A 19,626-nucleotide genomic window follows, 5' to 3' on the forward strand; every position below is an offset into this window, starting at 1 on the left:
ATCAATGTAAGTTTTGTTTTAAAATTCATTCCTTTCTCCAATGGTTTTATTCTTTCTTGGATATTTAGTTTCAAATTTTCTTGATTTCATTGTTAACAATCAGAAGACTAAAATTTTGAATTCAGTTTATAGTTTTCTAAAATGTTTTAGTGTTGCTGCTAACAAACACTATTATCTTAGCAAAGTAGTTAACATAAGCTACTCAGTAAACAACAAATCAATAGATTCTGTCCTTAATGCTATATCTGTCCCAAACAAATCTGTTACCTTAGCTGACATTTTGTGTGTACAAAAATGAAAAAAAAAAAAATCCTTGAGTATTTCTCTTACAGTTTGAACAAATGCAACTTTGATGTGTTCACATGTGCAGACTGTTGATAGTCTTGTCTGCCCAGTAAAATTGCTTTTCATGGCAACAGCACCTCCATCCGTTTGGGAATTATTTTTCCCTGTCCAAGCCCCAGTTTTCTTGCTTAAACTTTGGAGAATTATGAGGCAATTTGTGCTCATCAATGTCTTTTTCTGGGACATTTCTAAATGAAGCTAAGGTTTAGGTCTTTTTCTACTATGGACTAAGTTTCAACACCTGAAGATGTCAGATTGAACAACAAAACAAAGACCCAAGGAAAACTAGTAATGACAGACCAAGAAAGAGTCCTGATGGCATTTGAATGCCTGGTTTCTGTTTCCTCTCTTGCAATGGTTTGGTAAAATTAAACAAATATTTCTTTATAATTACTTGATTTATTTGAGTTATATGTCTATTCTTGCAATCAAAGGGAAGTTAAATCAAGTCCTAGAGGGTATTTTCCTTGGATAGTTTGGCTCTAGCTATAGCAAATATGAGCAAAGCTATGAATAGGTCATTGGCTGAATATGCCTATTGAGAATGCATTTCTCTACCCAAGTATGAATAGCTACTATACATGACTGCAAAGTGAGAATTTGGTTATTTTTTTCTTTCCTATCCACCTGGCATAAAAAGTCATAAAAATCAGAAGTTAAATTTTCATGTGAAATTAAAGTGGATTAATACTACTGATGATATAGCAATGAGACAAGAATATGTTGTATTTTCTGGGACTATTTGTGTATTTTAATCATAGTACCGAAAAATGGTACAGGTTAAGAAAAGTATTAGTTTGTCCTGATAAATTGTATACGTGTTTTTCACTTGGTTTAAATGCCATGGCATTTTAGATGACTTCCTCCTGTGGTATTTTGAGTGCAGAAGATAGTAAAGGTCATGACCATTTGTGGTCAATAAATAGTTCTGTTCCACCCTCTCCCAGAGCAAGAAGATTGGGACTGGTTATTAATTCAGGTGGTCTGGCTAAAATCCATCTTCAGTAATTACATTTCTGTCTACGTAAAATTGATAATGTAGTTTCAGTGAGAGAACTTATTCATCGTTGTCATCAGTTTAAAAAAAGAACAGATTCGCAAAATCAACAAACATTGTATTATGCTCTAGGAAGAACAAAGGTTTCATTTTGTTTCAATGTGAATGCTCTCAAAAACTAAGAGTTAAACAGATAGAATTTGCTAAATGGCATCAGCTAGTGAACTTTAAGCAACAAGACATCTCTCAGACCTTTAAACTTCCAGTTAAGTAATTCATATGAAAGTATTTCAGAAAGTTCACTCTAATTCCTCTCTCTTTTATATACTCACCTCTCTGTTCCCAACCCCTGCTCAGTACTCACTTTCCAAAGAATGTTGCGCCCCTCATCCCAACTTCTAAACTCCTGAGACACCTTTTTCACTTTCCTTGCATGCCTCCACTATAACATTGTGTTCCCCATTGAACTGTTAGGCCATTGAGCTAGGAGTTTTTATATTGTTTTTCTTTGTTTTCCCTGACGCTACATTCATACCATGCCTTACATGTGGTATACACAATGTGTAATAAATGGTTACTGAACATGTGCATATAAAATTAACATTTTCTGCACATTTAAAAATGGGAGTTAAAATAATTCTTCCAAAGAAAAAAAAACATAGAACCATATAATATATGTGATGGATAAAGATTTAGCAGTCAGGAAAAAACAATGGAAATGGAATATTTGGAGATTTATGACACCCAATAACCTTAATATAGTGATTAACCTGTGTTGGGATTGCAGCTAGAACACCATTTCTAGTTATTGTGCATCCTTTCTGCACAGCCAGGAAGATGGCTTCAACCTACAAGATGGTTTATCTTATAAGGAGAAGAATTGGACAGAATATTAAACCTGTCATGAAGACGAATGTTACACATAGGATTTCTTGTCTCTCGTGGGAAGTGGGAAATCAGGTAGGTGATGAGGAAACAACAGAATGAGATCAAGTTAGTACCCAGTCTAGTTTCCCAGGTAACATCAAAAGTAGAGATTTCTTATGGATTACGAATTATCAGCTATACATCCCATGGTACGTATGTATGCCTTTAGAGGAATTCCTATAACTCATCTCTAGTAATCATTTGTGCTCCATCCAGTAGTTTTCTATTACTACAATGAGAAAGTCATGTACACATCATTTCAAATGTGTATGAGTGTATGTTTGCTTTGTTATTAGAGGACAATTGTTGGCTCCAAGGATTAATGAATTTGTGATTTTGATAGATTGACGGATTGCCTTCCATATGGGTTGTACTTATTTATATTCTTGCCAATAATACACAAGTGTCTTTTTCACACATCTATGTCATTCCACATTACTTATTCCTATTTGATATTTGCTGGTCTGATATATGAGATAAATTTTGGTATAGTATTATTTTATATTTCTGTTAATGAAAATGATGTTTATATTATTTCATATATTTAAGACTTTATTTTCTTTTCTGTGTACTGTTTATACCCCTTCCCTGTTTTTTTGTTGGATGTTTGACATTTTGCTTAAGAACTTGTAAGTATTCTCTCTATATTACGGATATAGACACTTAACTATGAGTTGCAAATATTTGTTCACAATTTATTGTTTTCTTTAAACTTCACTAACTTTGGTTTATATCATCTATTTTTTTTGTTTGTTTTATGTAATTAAGTGTACAATCTTCTCTCTTCTGGCATTGTTTTTGTATACCACTTGGAAAGTCTTTTTTTTCCTTTTTTAATATTTTTTTTTTACATCATTGTTCATTTTTAAACAATATTTGCTTCCCCTTCACCCATTTCCTTCACCAAAGCACCCGTGCACCATCACCTCAGTCCCCTGTGCTCCTCCCTCCCTCCCTCCGATCCCTGATCCCTCTCCCTTCTCCCCTGCAGTATGTCTCTGGTTTATAATTGTCCATTTTTGCTTTGTTGTGTTTTGTACTGTTATTATTTTTTTATACTGATGTCTTGGAGAAGTCTTTCTGAATTAAAATGATAGAAATTTGCTTGGGCTCAAATCCTAGCAGCTCCTCTTACTAACAATGTGAACTGGACAAGTCATTTAATTGCTCTCTGGGTTTGTTCTTTTCTCTGTGAAATGGAGTAGCAATTTTAGGGTTATGGGAGGATTAGTAAAATAGTAGCTATAATCTATTAATAACCTTTAGCTTATACTAACAAGATGGTAGTAAGACTAATCATAGTAAATAGTTGTTCTGTGGTTGAATTAAATGAGCACTGAAACAATTTCATTTTTCTCCCCCCAAGCCAATTCTCCCCTCCCAAATTTTTACATTTATAAATGGAGATACTATTGAACCAGTCTTTTTAGAAATTTAACCTCCTCATTCCTCTCTTTAAAAATTTTTAGTGAATGTGAACGAAGTCAACTAAGATGAATTTTAGGAACTGACATAGGAAATAAACGCTACTCAACAACTTACAAGGTTACTATAAACAAACATGCCTAGAACTAAACTACTGCTATACACTGAAATGCTCCAGATTTAGTTGAATATATCTGTTTGTATGTGCAGTTGCTGTGTTGATTTCAGAGTAGTTTTGTTTATTTATGATTGCCATAGAAACAACATGAAGATGCATTTTCCACCAAGTACACCTAGCAACTCTGTGGATGTCTGTATATTCAATTTATCCATGGTTACCCTGGGGATTGCTCAGAATATGACCATTTCTTGAATCTCACAATACTAACCTAACATCTCAGTAATTTGGTTTCCCTGCTAATAAGAAAAGGTGCTTCCCATGGTTACAAATCCTTCTACTCCTGAAATAGACTACAAAGCAAATATCTATCCAAAATAAATATAATAATTTTCAACCTTTGTATTGTTATATTGCTTTTGGTAAAACAGTCTGCTACAAATTAAGTTCTACTATTTGTTGAAAATTATATCTATATCTATATCTAATGTATGTATGTGTGTATATATATATATGATTATTTTTAAATATTCAATGGAGCTCTCTAGATCCATTACAACAAAGAATTTGGAGATATAAGAAAGTGTGGTGATGGTAGATTTGGTGATTTATTGAACCAATTTACCAAAATAAATTGATGGAAAATGGGAACCAGAATACAGAAGAGTTTAATTTGGACAAGATGGATCATGCTACTTTCTGTGCAACATGGCAAAGAGAAGGAAAGAGATGGAAAGCTAGGAAGAATTAATATTGTAGTTTTGATTACAACTTAGATTGTTCTACTTAAATGTTTTCTACTGTCTCTGTCAATTAAGAGACAAAAATCATCTACTCTGAGTCATATGTGACTGAAAACTGTAAGACATTGGTGAAACTGAAGAAGAAAATAAATGTAAATGTAACACATGTTCAAGCAACAGAAAAAATAATATTGCTAAAATGTTCATTCTACCCGAAGTCAGCTGTAGATTCAATGCAGGGTGGACAGCAAAGTTTGGAGGGGACTGTGGTGGGAGACTATGGATCCCTTGATACTGGTATAATGTAGTAACATACATCTGAAGGGGTGTGTGTTATCCCACACCTGTGACTCATATGCACTGTTGTAAACCAATGTTGCTTAAATAAAAATTTTTAAAAACTCAAAAAAAAAGAACTTTCATTTAAAATGTTAATGCTATTCTGGGCCCCCCTTAACAAGGGGGTTAAGATGCAACCTATGAAGCTGTCCACAACCACTGCAGCATGAGTTCAATCCCCGGCCAGGGAGCTACCCACATGGTGCAGCAGACTTTCTTCTGACTTGCCCACTGCTCCCCTCAGCAGTGTATTTCAGTCAATCTGCCTGTTCTGTTCCCCACCCTGTCTCTGGTGAATCCTCTCACCCCCCACACCTTTGGCCTGTACCCCAGTTCTTGTATGCATAAATAGTAAATCTTTAAAAAAAAATGTTAATGCTATTCTAATGCAGATATGTGGTAAAAAGTACCTTCATACTAGGTATAACTGGAATAGAATGAGGATACCAGAGTATTCTAATGTTGTATATAACATATCATAAGAAAAAATTAAAAAAGGTTTTAAATTATTATATAATGCAATATCAGATTTATGAGCTGGATTGAACATTACTCTTTAGGAGTCATATTGCTTCACATCAGAGAAAGTGCAAAATTCTTAGTAACCTTTGGGACATAGTCATTGAATAGCAGAAGCATGAGTCCTGTGAGAACTGAATACCCAAGGGGAAAATCATTCAATCTTTATCTCAGTCTTCTAAAGAGTTTGTTTCATGAGATTTTCGGAAGAACAAAATGCATTCAGGCATATGTGAGTAAATACTTATAACCAATGAGATGTTGTGATGAAGTAGTAATGAAATGGTAAGATAAATAAAAATAAAATGATTTTTATATATTCGAACATAAATTTGTATTTTTTCTTTAGATGTGTCTTTATTTCAAGGATATGTATAGAGCTTATAAAATCAATCTCTAAAAGTAGTAAGTGTTACACATGGAGCCAAACATGTAATACATATTATCTATTCTTATTCTTTTAGTAACAGGTAATTTTATAATTATTATAAATATATATTTCAGATTTTATAGATCAAACTAAGATTTTGAAAATTTCCATGACTTAGCCAAAGTTATTCCACTGGGGTTTGTTCAGGATTTGCTTAGCAATTCTGTACTGCCACAGGAAAAACCCAAAAAAGAATATAGTAATAATTTAAAACAGAGTTTGATGGTATATAATAATGAAACAGAGTCAACTTAAGTAGTGCTAAGGCTGGGGGACAAGTCACTGTCTGTGGGTTCTCACCTGAGTGCTCACCATTGCAAAAAAACAATCAGGCTCAGGGTGCAACAAAAACAAGGCAGGAGAATAGAAAAAGGAAAGAGTTTCTAAGGCTACAAGCGTCTGGCCTTCTCACCCCAGATAATATCTGCAATGTCCAGTAGTTCAAACCAAAGATCCTTGTTCAAGATGGTGCTGTTTCTTCCATGAGGGTCTGGAGTCAGAGACCTGCCAGTAACCAGTGGTGCCAGAAACCAGAGGTGTGATGCTGCTGAGGTGGTATCACAGCAGTCAGCAGCACCTATATGAAGGCCATGCTGGCCAGTGCTGGACCCGGAACCGGCAGTGCCAGAGGCAAAAGCATGGGGAGGCAGTGGTTGCACTGACATGGTGCCAGAGTACAGGAAATATGCTCCAGCTCTTTGTAAGTTAACAGCCTTTTAAAAACACCAGTCCAGCCAATTGGCGCTGGCTAATAGTGCCCATCAGCAGGTGATGCTAGAGGCAGGGCCGAGGCAGGAGCAGCGGGTAGGCTACAATTTGAAGTGATCCGATGTAGAGGTCTATAAAGTTCTTACCCAGAGGCCCAAAAGAGTCTTCCTCATGAGTCTGCATCATTTTTCTTGAAGAGGGTGCCAATGAGTATTCCTGGAGATCCTGAATCCCAAGTCTGAATGAATCCTAGCCCCCTGGAGCCTCGGCTTATATCTCCTGCCTTTCAAGCCTGATTGACCTATTTATAATTCCAGCTGTGTGATTGGTGCTACTTAAGCACCAATCAGCTCAGTCCATTCCCAATTCCAGTGCCATATCGAAAGAGAACACCCCTGCCAGCACATCCACACCTGAGCTATGGTGAGGTCTGGGCAGGCTACTTGGCCGTGCACTCATGAAGCCATGGTTGGTCAGGACGGGGCACTCATTTCGGAGCCAGGCTGATGCCATTGGAAGTAGTCCTGCATAAGCCCCTGGCCTTTAAAACCATCCATGCCCCATAGTAGCAGCAGCTATGTGGCTCCTGTTTCAATAAGATTGTTAAAATAGGAATGTTCCCCACTGATAAATGCTTTACAAAGATACTTCAAGTAACAGAAATAAAGTAAAAATCATCATAAATTTCAACATTATAAATCTCTCATATGATACAAATTAAACTCAATAATCAAAAATAATTTGTTTATTCTTTGTGGGTTCTCTTAGGTAGTCTATTTTATTAGATACAATTATATGAATTATGTTCTGAAATGTCCTGTACTTAGACTATCATGACGAAAACTGCCAACTCTGACAATTTTGAGTCATTAACAGTCCCAGGTTTGCATTCACCCCTCTGTACCGGTTGTGCTGTTGAAAGGGCTTGATGAGGTTAGGAATTATGCTCCTGGAGAAGTCTTTAGGGCACAGTGACCTGTGACAACAATTCAGTTAAAAGCAGCTCAATTATTTGTCTACTGAATACTGCCAGGTCAAGTAATGTTTAACGTTACTTACATTTCTGTATGCAAAGTATTTCTCATAAAGCTCAATAGTCCCCTTTTCTGTAAATTACCTTTAATTGGGGTGAGTAACCAACCGCAGGATAACACTGATGCCTTGAGTACAGTCTTGTGATTCATAAAGGTGGTTTTTCAGAGAATATGTAGTATGCGCTGCAATTTGGTATGTATTTTCTATCATAAAAATATTCTCATCTAAAGAGCCAATGATAGATATTATATGAAATAAATAAAAATTTAAAGCACAAATTATAGTAATGTATACTAGATTTAACCTGATTTTGCAAATACCCACAGGTTTGTGCTAAGTTAGTAGTTTAAATCTTCTGACAGAGAAACTGCCTTGACTTGCAGTGCTCATTAACTCTAACCCATATTTGTATCTAGAACATGAAGCAGTTTTATTTTTCAGTATCAGCCACATGGTGCTGTTTAGGTTGGCATCAAACAATGAGAAATGACATTCTCTTTTGGTATAAACTTACAGTTTATCCTGTATACTTTCAATATAAACTTTCAGTATAAATAGACAAGTGATCCACCTAACATCTCTTGAATATGGACATGATTTATCTTCCCCAGTCTAGTCCCATTGATGGTGGCCAGTGGCCATCTTGAGGATATGTAGAGAAAGCACGTCTGAAAATGAAGTTTTTGGGTGGAAAGCAGATTCCAGGGTTTTTTTTTCAAAGATTTGTTTATTTATACAAGAACCGGGATACAGGCCAGATATGCGGGAGGGTGAGAGGATTTACCAGAGACAGAGTGGGGAGTAGAACAGGCAGACGGATCGAAATACACTGCTGAGGGGAGCAGTGGGAGTGAAAGGAGAGGTCTGCTGCACCATGTGGGATTCTCGCCGGCCGGCCGGGATAGAACCCACGCTGCAGAGGCTGTGGCCAGCTTCACAGTGTGGCGCTCAACTTCCTGTGCCACTGGGGAGGCCCGCAGATTCTAGATTTGGAGAAGGAGGGGAAATTTTTTTTTAATTTTTCAAATGTGAATATGTTTCTGGCATTGCTCAAGGAAAGAATTTTGATGAGTATGTTCCTAACATTCTTTATCAACTACAAACTTCTCATTGAATATCATGCTCACTGATAGAAAAACAGAAACAATTGTAGTGTTGAATGGTCTTGCTGCTCTGTGATTAAGCCCATTCTAGAATTTTCTATTCCTAATCTGCTTTGTCAGAATAGATGGAAGAGCCAAAGATGAGGTCTAGGTATACCAATATTCCTGTCTTTTCAATTTGGTTGTCATTGGGATGGAATCAGGAGTTTCTGGAGGCACCTCAGTCCTTTATCCAAGTGTGCCATATTGATATGATAAATCTCCATGTGAGACATGATGTGAAAAAAAAAAAAAGTTGTGAACCATCTAACTGGACCTTATGTCATTCCTAGTTTACTGATAAGGCTGAACAAATTAAACAAGGTTCCTGTAGATTTTGATCCAGTTGGTCTAAAGTTGGATAATATAATCTGAAGAATTCCCCAGATGACTTTATTTTTCGTGTTTAAGAAACAGACTAAATAACCCTTTCAAATCATGAAATTCAATTATCCTAAACCTGTTTCATTTCTAAGCCTGCACACCACTTGGGAATATTATTTTAGATATAGTTTGTAAGAACCTGACAGGTTGTTAAGAAGAAGAGTTCATGATCATTCCTCCTTAGTTAACACCTGCTATGGAACACCTCTGGTAACTGTGCTGAAATGTGACCACTGGGGCTAGCACTGGGCCCAGCAGAGATATACATGCATTTCAAGAAGCATGCAGCACAGCGCTGAGTGACTTCCCTTTATGGTCATATGCAGCAAAGTAAATTAGCAAGTAGGATGATGTACTACTACATTACTACATACTAGGATGATGGAAGCAAGCAAAATACAAACAAACAAATGAACAGTTGCTGGAAATTTTTACTTAGACATGGCATCCAAGTGTGGTATTGATTTCTGTCAAGCAAAAAGTCAGAGATTTTATCATAGTTTACAAGTAAATAAGTCTTGTTTAAAATTCCAGCCTTTACTAAAAGAGAAAAATAACTGAAGAAAAATTAATTTCTTGTCTTATGTTAGAACTTTGACCAATCTCCAAGTTCAAGAAAAAGGTGTCAGTGTCGAGGAGGTGCATTCAGGCTGACACATGAAATGCACAATGGCAAACAGCCTGATTGAAAGATACCCATCTTGGCAAGAGAATTAGTATGATGCAAGATAAACACCAAAGCTCTTAAGGATGCCTTTACTTTTTGGAATAACTTCCCTGTGTTAAAATGGCACTGGGTACTCCTAATTAAGCAGTGGCAAACAAGGTTATCCCAGGCAACATGGTATTGGAATGTGTTACAAGTAATATTAAAGTGGTATCTTTTATCAAAACTTCAAGTTATCAGATTCAAGTGAAAACAATTCCGTTAGACTAAGTACAGGTCAAAATACAACACTGATGAGAGATAATTAATTCCCTATGGCAACTACTTCAGAAGATGTCAAAGTGCATGTATTTGTACTCTGTAAAAATAAGTCAGTAACTCTTGGTATTTTCAATGCTTATGCTACTTCTTAATTGGAATCACAGTTTAACATAATGTTATTGATTGCTTGAGGTTTAATGCTGCATTAACAGAACATATTTACCTCATTTTACATATTCTGCATATTAAATTTATAAAGACATATTAGTGAGTTGAAAAAACTATTATGTTCTAGCTGCATCTGTGGTTCAAATATTAGCCATTTTAGTGGTTTGATTTTATTGAGTTAGTAGAAGTAATTATCCAAATAAGTGATCCTGAAGGATGCATTTTTCACTTTAGAACCAAGAGTATACAATTAAAACTGTATGAAAAATCTGTTGTCAGAAAGCAAAAGTAAACAAATAATAAATTCCAAACCAGAATATATTAAAATTTGGTCTGGAGAAAGGAGATGAGGATTTAAAATATTGGTCTTGAAGTGCAATGTAAAATGCTAAAAATAAAATGTCTTAATAGATAGCTAATTAATATAATGCTTTTAATTTTTAAATTTACAGCATATAAACATTGAAATGTATAGCTACTATGCAGCAAACTTACAATTTTGATATTTAACTGCTTAACAGGCTTTCATAAGCAGAATTATAAAATTCTACTTGGGTAGAAGAGGATTTAAGAGAAATAATAACTAAGGTGATATTTATCCTTGATTGCATCCCGAAAAGGAAGAAAAAACTATAATAAGTATTCATTTAAAAATCTTGAATTATTGAATTTCTTAACATGAACATCTAATCTCTTTTGATATTAACACTGAATCTGCTAAATTTATTATATTTATACTGAATATTATAATACAAGTAGTCAAGCAAATTGACATAAAAGAAAATTTGTTTTTTGAGATTATTTCATGTCCTTGATTGTTCATGCCTTAGTTCAAGTTACAACAAATTACAACTTGTTGACTTTGTGACCTTATATCACCTGTCCTTATATTTCTTTTAAGATATCCATTCACCATACATTCTGTTAAAATATAAGGGAGCGGGGAGACTGCCTATTATGAAGTCCTGTCTCCCCATCATTTACTGTTTCTTTTGATTCATCTTAAGAAATTCTGATCAATTGGATTATTTTGGGAAGATCATGTGCTGTGCAAAGAAAATTCCAGTGTTCCAGAAGTGACTCAGTTAAAAACAGCAGTAATACAGAGGCCTACACCAAGGCACCTCAGTGTTCAGCTTAATCATCAAAAGATGTTTGCTCAGAGAAGATGCAACTTAATTTTATTTTCCAAAAGCATCATCCCTAGATATTGCAGTTTTGGGAGACAGAAATTTTGGGATTAATAAATATAGTAAGGATTTACCTCTTTGCCTTTATGAAATGCTTATATTTTTGGGAAAAAAAAAGTTTGTGAAATATATCAGCCAGCTTCACTACATATTTTTAGTCATATAATATCTTCCTCCCCTTTCCTGTACAGTCAGCTATAATTATCTACTTATTTTATATTCCATAAACACAGTGATCTTTTTTTACCTCTACATTTGCTTAAACTGAATCCCTGTTTCCTTCATTCCAGGCTTCACTTCCGCCCAATATATGTTCTTTATAGTGCAGTTGTGTTCCACGTGATCTCCCTTCCCAGGCTCAATGCCACTTGTCTCCAACCAAATTTAACAGCTCATATATTACTCAGTGCATGTTTACTTGTTCATATAAATATGTTCTGTTTCCACATACATGTGTAAGGACACTTAAATCAGTAATGTCCTTTCTTCATAGCTCCTAGCTAAACACTATGAGCAAAATCAATGTGAAATATATCTCTAGTGAGAGCACGTGGAACAAAGACAGTGTGTGAATGCAGAAATAAAATTGTACTGGGTGGATTTTATTCCGGCTTGGAGTAGTTTTATAGACTTAGGTAATATTCTTTTTTTTTTTTAAGATTTAATTTATTTATTTATACAAGCACTGGGTACAGTCAGAAATGCGGGAGGGTGAGAGAATTCACCAGTGCCAGAGCGAAGAGCAGAACAGGCAGACTGACTGAAATACACTGCTGAGGGGAGCAGCAGGCAAGTCAGGAGAGGTCTGCTGTGCCATGTGGGTTGCTCCCTGGCCGGCTGGTGATTGAACTTCTGCTGCAGAGGCTGTGGATAGCTTCATAGGTTGTGTCTTAACCCCTTGCGCCACCAGGGAAGCCCCTTATCTTTCCTTTTGCTAATGTGGTGAATTACAATTGATTAATTTATATATGTTTAAGTATTCTTGCACCACTTCAATAAATTTCATTCAGTTGTGATGCATGATCCTTTAAAATGTATTGTTGGATTTAGTTTGGTAAGATTTTATTAATGATTTTTTGCATCTTTTCTTTCAGAGAAATTGGTGTGTATTTTTTTGGGTAAGGCTTATGTCTACTTTTGGTATCAGATAATCTTAGCCTTATAAGATCTATATGGGAGTGTACTCTTTTCAGTTTTTTGGAGCAATTTGAGTAGGATAGGTGCTAGCTGTCTTTGCATGTTTGGTCTTGGGGGAACGTTTGGTTTTTGGGAAAGTGTTGATTACTGTTTTAATTTACTTGCTTCTCATTCATCTGTTCAAATTTTCTGTTTCTTACTGAATCAGACTTTGAAGGATGTACTACTTTAAGAATTTTTCCATTTCTTCTATATTTTCCTATTTGTTTGCAGAAAGATGTTCACAGAAGCCTCCTGTAAATCTGTTTATTGCTGTGAAGTCTGCTGTAACTTCTCTTTCATTTTTTGAGTCTATTTATTAGTTTTTTCTAATATTTTCTTAGTGAGTCTAATATTTTCTGAGTCTGGCTTGAGAATGTCTATGCTGTTTTTATTTTTTTCCCTAAAGAATTAGCTCTTAATTTCATTGATGTTTTCTACCATATTTTTCATTTGTTTCATTTTTTTTCTGTTCCAATTTTTATTTTTCCTTCCTTCTACTGGTTTTTGGTTTCATTTTTTTTTTCTTTTTCTAGTTCCTAAAGGTATGATATTTGATTCCTTATTTGAGATCTTTCTTGTTTCTTGATCTAGGCTTGTATGGCCTTTAGCAAAGTACCTATTGTTAACACTTCCCTACTTGTGTTGTTTTGCTGTGTCCTATAGGTTCTGATGGCTCTTGTCTTCATTTTCTTTTTTCTCTTGGTGCTTTTTAAATTTCCCCATTGATTTCATTATCAATCCAAATGCTACTCAGTATCATGTTTTTAGTCTCCATATATTTGAGGTTATTCCTGCTCTGTTTTGTGGTTTATTTTTCATTTACTATCATTACGGTCAGATATGATTTCAATCTTCTTGAATTTATTGACATTTGCTTTGTGAACCAAAATGTGGTCACTCTTAAAGGATGTTTGACACGCACTACAGAAAAATGTGTACTCAACTCTTTCGGGGTCATGTGTTCTACAAATGTCTATTAGATCTATTTGGTCAAATTTGTCTTATAAGGCTGCTTTTCTTGGTTGATTTTCTGTCTGCTGGATCTGTCTTTGATGTAAGTGAGGGTGTTTCAGTTCCCTCCAACTATTGCTTTGCTGTTGATGTCTGGTTTTAGGTTTGTTAATAGTTGTTCTATATATTTTGATGGTCCTTCTTTTGGTACATACATATTGCTGAGTGTATATCTTCCTGATTTATTGATCTCTTAATCATTATATAATGTCCATTCTTGTCTCCTGTTGCCTTTTTAAGGTGGAAGTCTTATATCTAATATGACTATTGTTGCCACTGGCTTTTTGGGAGTCCCATTGGTTGTAGGATTGTTTTCCAAACTTTTAATTTAAGCCTGTATTTATTTTTGGAACTCAGATGGGTCTCTTAGAGCCACCAGAAAATTGGGGTTTGAGTTCTGATCCAACTAGCTATTCTGTACCTTTTCATTGATGAGTTGAGTTTTTGATATCTAGGGAAATTATTGATGTGTTGGTATTTATTAACATTTTGTCATTTGTTTTTAGTGTTTTTGGAGTTGTCTCTGTTCTTTTGCTCTTCTCTTACTCTCTTCCTTTGTATTTTTAAAGTTACATTTTGTGTAGTATTTAGATTCCACTTTTAGCTTCTTTTTTCTTCTGAGTGTTTTATATAAAGGGTCCTGTACATATAACCTGTCTTAATTTTGAGCTCCATATGCCAGTTCCACCTTTACTCTCCCTACCCCATATTTTCTGTTTTGGGACTCCTGTTATTTCTAAATGAGGTTTCTTTTCATTTTATAGAAGTCATTTTGATATTTATTACAAGGTTGGTTTAGAGAATGTGAATTCTTTCAACTATTGTTTATCTGTAAAGCTCTTTATCAGTCCATCAATTTTGAAATTCTGAATGTTGTCCTGATGGGTAGAGGATTCTTGGTGGGAGGTCTTTTCCTTTCACTACATTGAATATGCCATGCCCCATTCCCTTCTGTTCTGTGGCCAAACCACCAAAACAGCACTTACGTGACTTTGTGTGCCGTTTACCTATTTTACGAAGGGATATTCAATATTAAGGTTACCCCCATCTCCCATGTGAAAAATTAGTAAATTGTAGTTTGCTCAGAATTGATAGAATAAGCCTAGATTCTTAGAGAAGCTTAAAAAGTGCTGCGTTCTAGTGCCAAGTAACTTTAGCATTAACACAGAAGTAGCACACACATATGAACTGTTCAACAGCTGGAATTCTTGATTAAAATCGAATGTAATCTTATGCTGAGTTTTATCCTGAGCAGAAATTGAAATATCATGGAACAGTTCACATACTTGTGCTTATGATATAAAATATTCTGTAACTAGTTTTCATGGGTTCCCAGAATAATATTTTCTCCATACACATCAGAAACACATTTATTTTAATATTTCCAGATTTAAAATCTGGATCTTATAGAGTACTTATATCTTAATTTCCTGAGGTATTTTTCTTGACACTTGAAAATGAAGCTTTTTACTTTTTTTGTGTATTATTTTCTGACTGTGAAATCAACTTTGGGAATAAATTAAATACATACCCAATTTAGATTACCCTATTATCATAATTAAGTAGTTTTCTTTTACTCATGCTCTAGCTGAATTTAGTAAATGCCTTTGCAATATCTATGATGTTTTTGTTTTTTCCTTTAACTTTTCAATGTTAAGTTATGCTGAGAGATTTCTAACGAGTTACCCTCAAGCTCCTGTAATAAAAACTACTGAAAATATTTTTATTTTATTACACTGCTATTTCCTAGTATTTTATTTTTAAAGTTGCCTTTTTTGTTCAATACAGAGTTAATATATAGTTTTATTTTTCTACTTTGCCAGATATAATGTTCTAGTATTAAAATTGTGCTGACTTCATAAAGTAAATGGATAATGTATAAGTCAGTATAGGTGAGTTTATTCTACAGAAACAAACAGAAAACTTTGCTGGATCAATAATAAATCTAAAAATATTGACCTGATATATTGCTACATTTTAGTTTTATCTATGCTCACGAGGTATGTACATGTATGTGCATGTAAGCATCTTAACATGATCTGTGAACTTTCATGAGCTCTGAGATAATTTATTTTATAGATAAATGTCTGCTTTTTTCCCCTAAAACTCTATTGTAGGCCATCTCCTTACCTAAGGAGTTTGACTTACTCATTTGGCTAAAACTAAATTATTACTTGAAGTTTTTTATTAGTAAATATAAAATTCCTTTCTTATATAATGATAGCTAAAGCCCACGGATCTCTTTTTAGTTGACAATTTCATTGAGACTGAGCTCTTGACATGAAATAAACAAAATGATACAAAACTGTGAGCAATTTGGGTATCATCACCTATTTGCGAGGTATCTGAGCAACTCTTTCAACGAGACATGGCCTTAGTTCTATCATTTACAAAATGAGAATAATAAAAATCTCCCACTTTATGTTTTAGATCTCCAAAACAACAGCATATCTTTTTCATAAAATCTTCATATCTGCAGTACACAGAAGATGATAAATATTGTTCAGGAATTAACACTTTTCTATTTCCTAAAGTTAACCTTATTAGAGAAATTTCCTTAATATGTTAAAAAAGTTACATCTTGGGTTTACATAGAACATAATCAGAAAAAAATCCATTTAGCATATAGTATGCTCAGCAGTTTACTGATTCAAAAAAAAACACATATTTAGAGCCAATATACTTGGTTTTAATCCAGTGCCCCAGACACTCGAAATATAGAAAAAACAGTATTTAACAACTATCCATAATGAGCCATAAATCCATTTCTCTTTGTATATAGTGACAAGAAAAATAAATGTCTCTTCAGAAGAAAAATACAATGAAATTGATTTCCATTTTTATTTTGTTTCTAGAAAATTTGAAACCAAATCAGTGTTTACAATAATTAACCTAATTGAGTTACAAATTAATTGAGTTACAAACACCCACACATTTGCTTTTAATAATCAACCTTATTTTGACTGTCTTTTTAAAATTTTCTTATTTTATTTTTGTTCAGTTTTATAGTATGTCACAACTGTTAGAGTATAAATGCATTAGTATAACAAATCAATAGAATTCAGTTAAAATGTGAATTGGTATCAAAATGATAAGATAAGAATATTATTGTACAACCAATATAAATGCCAATAGATAGTCAATGTTTTCCCTTTTCCTTACCAACATGGGTTTAGGTGTTTGTTTTATGTTTGTTTGTTTTTATAAATAAAACTATTTTATAATTTTATAAACAGTATCATGATTGTAAATGCATCACATCAGTGTAGAGGTAACTGAAGACCTCTGATTTATAACATTTGCTGATTTTGCAACTATCCACATGAAGTTACTGAATACAGTTTTATGAAGAAATACTCAATAGCTCACTAGTTTATAGTATTTCTATCCTTCAAAGGCAATAAATATAAAAAATCTCAAGTTCATATATAATACCAAAATGTAGTAGAATAATTTAGAAAAATAAATTTTTAGAATGTATTTCTTTTGTTTAATTATAATGCAATTTATTATAATAGCTTAAATAATAGTATTTAAGCATGGGTGCATTCAAGTGACTCACAAAATTCCTGAAAATTTGGTATTTCTTATTTATTCTGCACAAACAACAGTGATGGAGTCCCTGCTTTCACACAGACCTATGGAAATATGTTTCTAATAACAAGAGAAAATGTTTCTGAGGGATGATAAACATAACTTTAAAATCCCATGCTTTTTTGGGGTTACTACAATCAGCAGAAGGGAATAAGAGCCATATAATTTTAGGTTTAAGGGACAATACTTTATTGTCAGTGCCTAATCTTGGATTTAAGTGGGAAGATTGGTTCACTATTGGCAACATTCTGCCACCTTACGATTTCCCTTCACATACTCCAAAAAAGGAAAAAGGCTGTTGGAGATGGGTACCTGAAGTGAGTGGAATCATGTTAAGAAAGAAAGCTGCTAGTTCAACAATATTAGGGACTTCCTTTGAAGCTCAACTAGATTAATAGCTTTTTAAGGATGTGGTGAAAAGTGTTATCACGTAAAACTTTCAAAACCAAACTTACAGTGTTAAAAAATGTGCTTTAGGGAACTGTTCAAATTTAGCAAGGGAAACACTAAATGACCTAATAGGCCATTTCCTCCTCGAAATTCAATGGTGCTATAATTTATGTATTTTGGCTCAATTAGAGCAGAAGGTTACATAAGGTTTTTAAATCCTGTGTTTTATTCCCCTAGGTTCACATGATGCTTGCATTTAAATACTAAATACTTTTTGCACTAAAGCTTTCATCACACCAAAATGTCTATTATTTATGATAGGGTTTGAGGCTTTCTTGCAGCTTATTATTTATTGACATTTTACATGAGGAGAATTGAGCTATACGATTTATAGTTTCTGAATGACAATACTTTGAAAGCTATTGCTAAGAAATTGAATAGAAAAATGTCCAGCTTTTGTTTTATTGTTTGATTTATAAAGCAAGTCACTTTAATACTATCACTCTGAATTGCTATTTTCTTTTTAAACAGGAATAGAGCAGCAATAACAACACATACCGAACCCACCAGAACCCTATATTTCCTCTAGCTTCTATTTTTTTGCTTTTCTTTCAACCAGAAAGTTACATACACTCCTTTTTTCATGAACGCACCACTAAATTATTTTCCAGTTCATTGCAACCTTTTCTCCATCCCTGCCACTTATACTGCTCCAGCTAACCTTACCCACCACTTTCTATTCCCCAAATCCAGTAGACACTTTTAAGTTTGATATTTAACTTCTTTGTGGTATTTGGTAATGGTGGTCCTGTCTCTTCCTATTGAAACCTTTGCCTTCCTTTTTTATCTTTATATTCCTGAAACAGCCCTGTATTCAACAAAGAATTGGTTCTATGTGGCTCTTTTGAATAAATGCAGTGTTCAGAGTAACTTTAAAATATCCCCTCTTCAGCTTAGTTTTGGTCATATCTTCAAAAGTATTCCTAAGCATTATTTTATTATCCCCCAGTTATATGCATCAGCTAAAGAGTAAAGGGTACATAAATGCCCTTTCTGCTTTTGCTGTTTATAACTCGGAATTTGGGTATTTTTTTCCTACCCGCTGTAGCTCCACCTTGGCTTCCTCTCTCTCCAGACTATCCCAGACCTGGCATTGAGTGTGGCTACTCAGCTTTCATCATCTATCCTGGCCAGTGGAATGTTCCTTCTGATGCTCCTCCCTTGGCTGGCTGTGGCTCCCTACTTTCATTTTCACTAGGGGCACAGTCATTCACCAACTTCCACTGGAAACATTTTTTTCCAGACATTCCTTTTAGGATAAGTGCCATTTCATAACTGGCCACTGGATCCTGTCACTATTTTTTACACTTCACTAGCTTCACATTTATCTTTTTCAGTTTCATAATCACAGTGAAGAGGTTTCATTTTCATTGCTTTGTTTAGAAAAATAATAATTTGCATTTTGTTTATGTTTATGTAAAAAAAACATGTACCTTTTTCTTAATGTAATCTTTTCCCTTTCCTAGTTTCCTTGTTTTTCTTTTTCTTCATATTTCTCCTTCTTGTGACTTTTCATGGAGCTGTGTCTTGATTTGCTAAAGTCTGATCATGGATTATAAATTTAAAAAATAAGTTTAGGGCCTCCCTGGTGGTGCTAGGGGTTAAGATGCAACCTATGAAGCTGTCCACAGCCACTGCAGCACGAGTTCGATCCCCAGCCAGGGAGCTACCCACATGGCACAGCAGACCTCACCTGTCCACTGCTCCCCTTAGGAGTGTGTTTTGTGCAATCTGCCTGTTCTGTTCCCCCTACTCTGTCTCTGGTGAATCCTCTCACCCCCCCCCCCACACACACCTCTGGCCTGTACCCAAGTTCTTGTATGCATAAATAAAATAAATCTAAAAAAAATAAGCTTATTCAGCCCCCAATCACAATGGCAGGGTCTTCCATCTTTTCTAGCTGAGTTCCTTAATCAGGAAAAGAACATGTTTAGCTCTAAGATTGTGGTGAAATTTCTTCAGGTATTGAACCTTATCACCTTCTTTGATAGAAA

Source organism: Talpa occidentalis, unplaced genomic scaffold (assembly GCF_014898055.3).
Source record: "Talpa occidentalis isolate TD23 unplaced genomic scaffold, MPIMG_talOcc4v2.1 talOcc4.2, whole genome shotgun sequence".
Classification (NCBI taxonomy): Eukaryota; Metazoa; Chordata; class Mammalia; order Eulipotyphla; family Talpidae; genus Talpa; species Talpa occidentalis.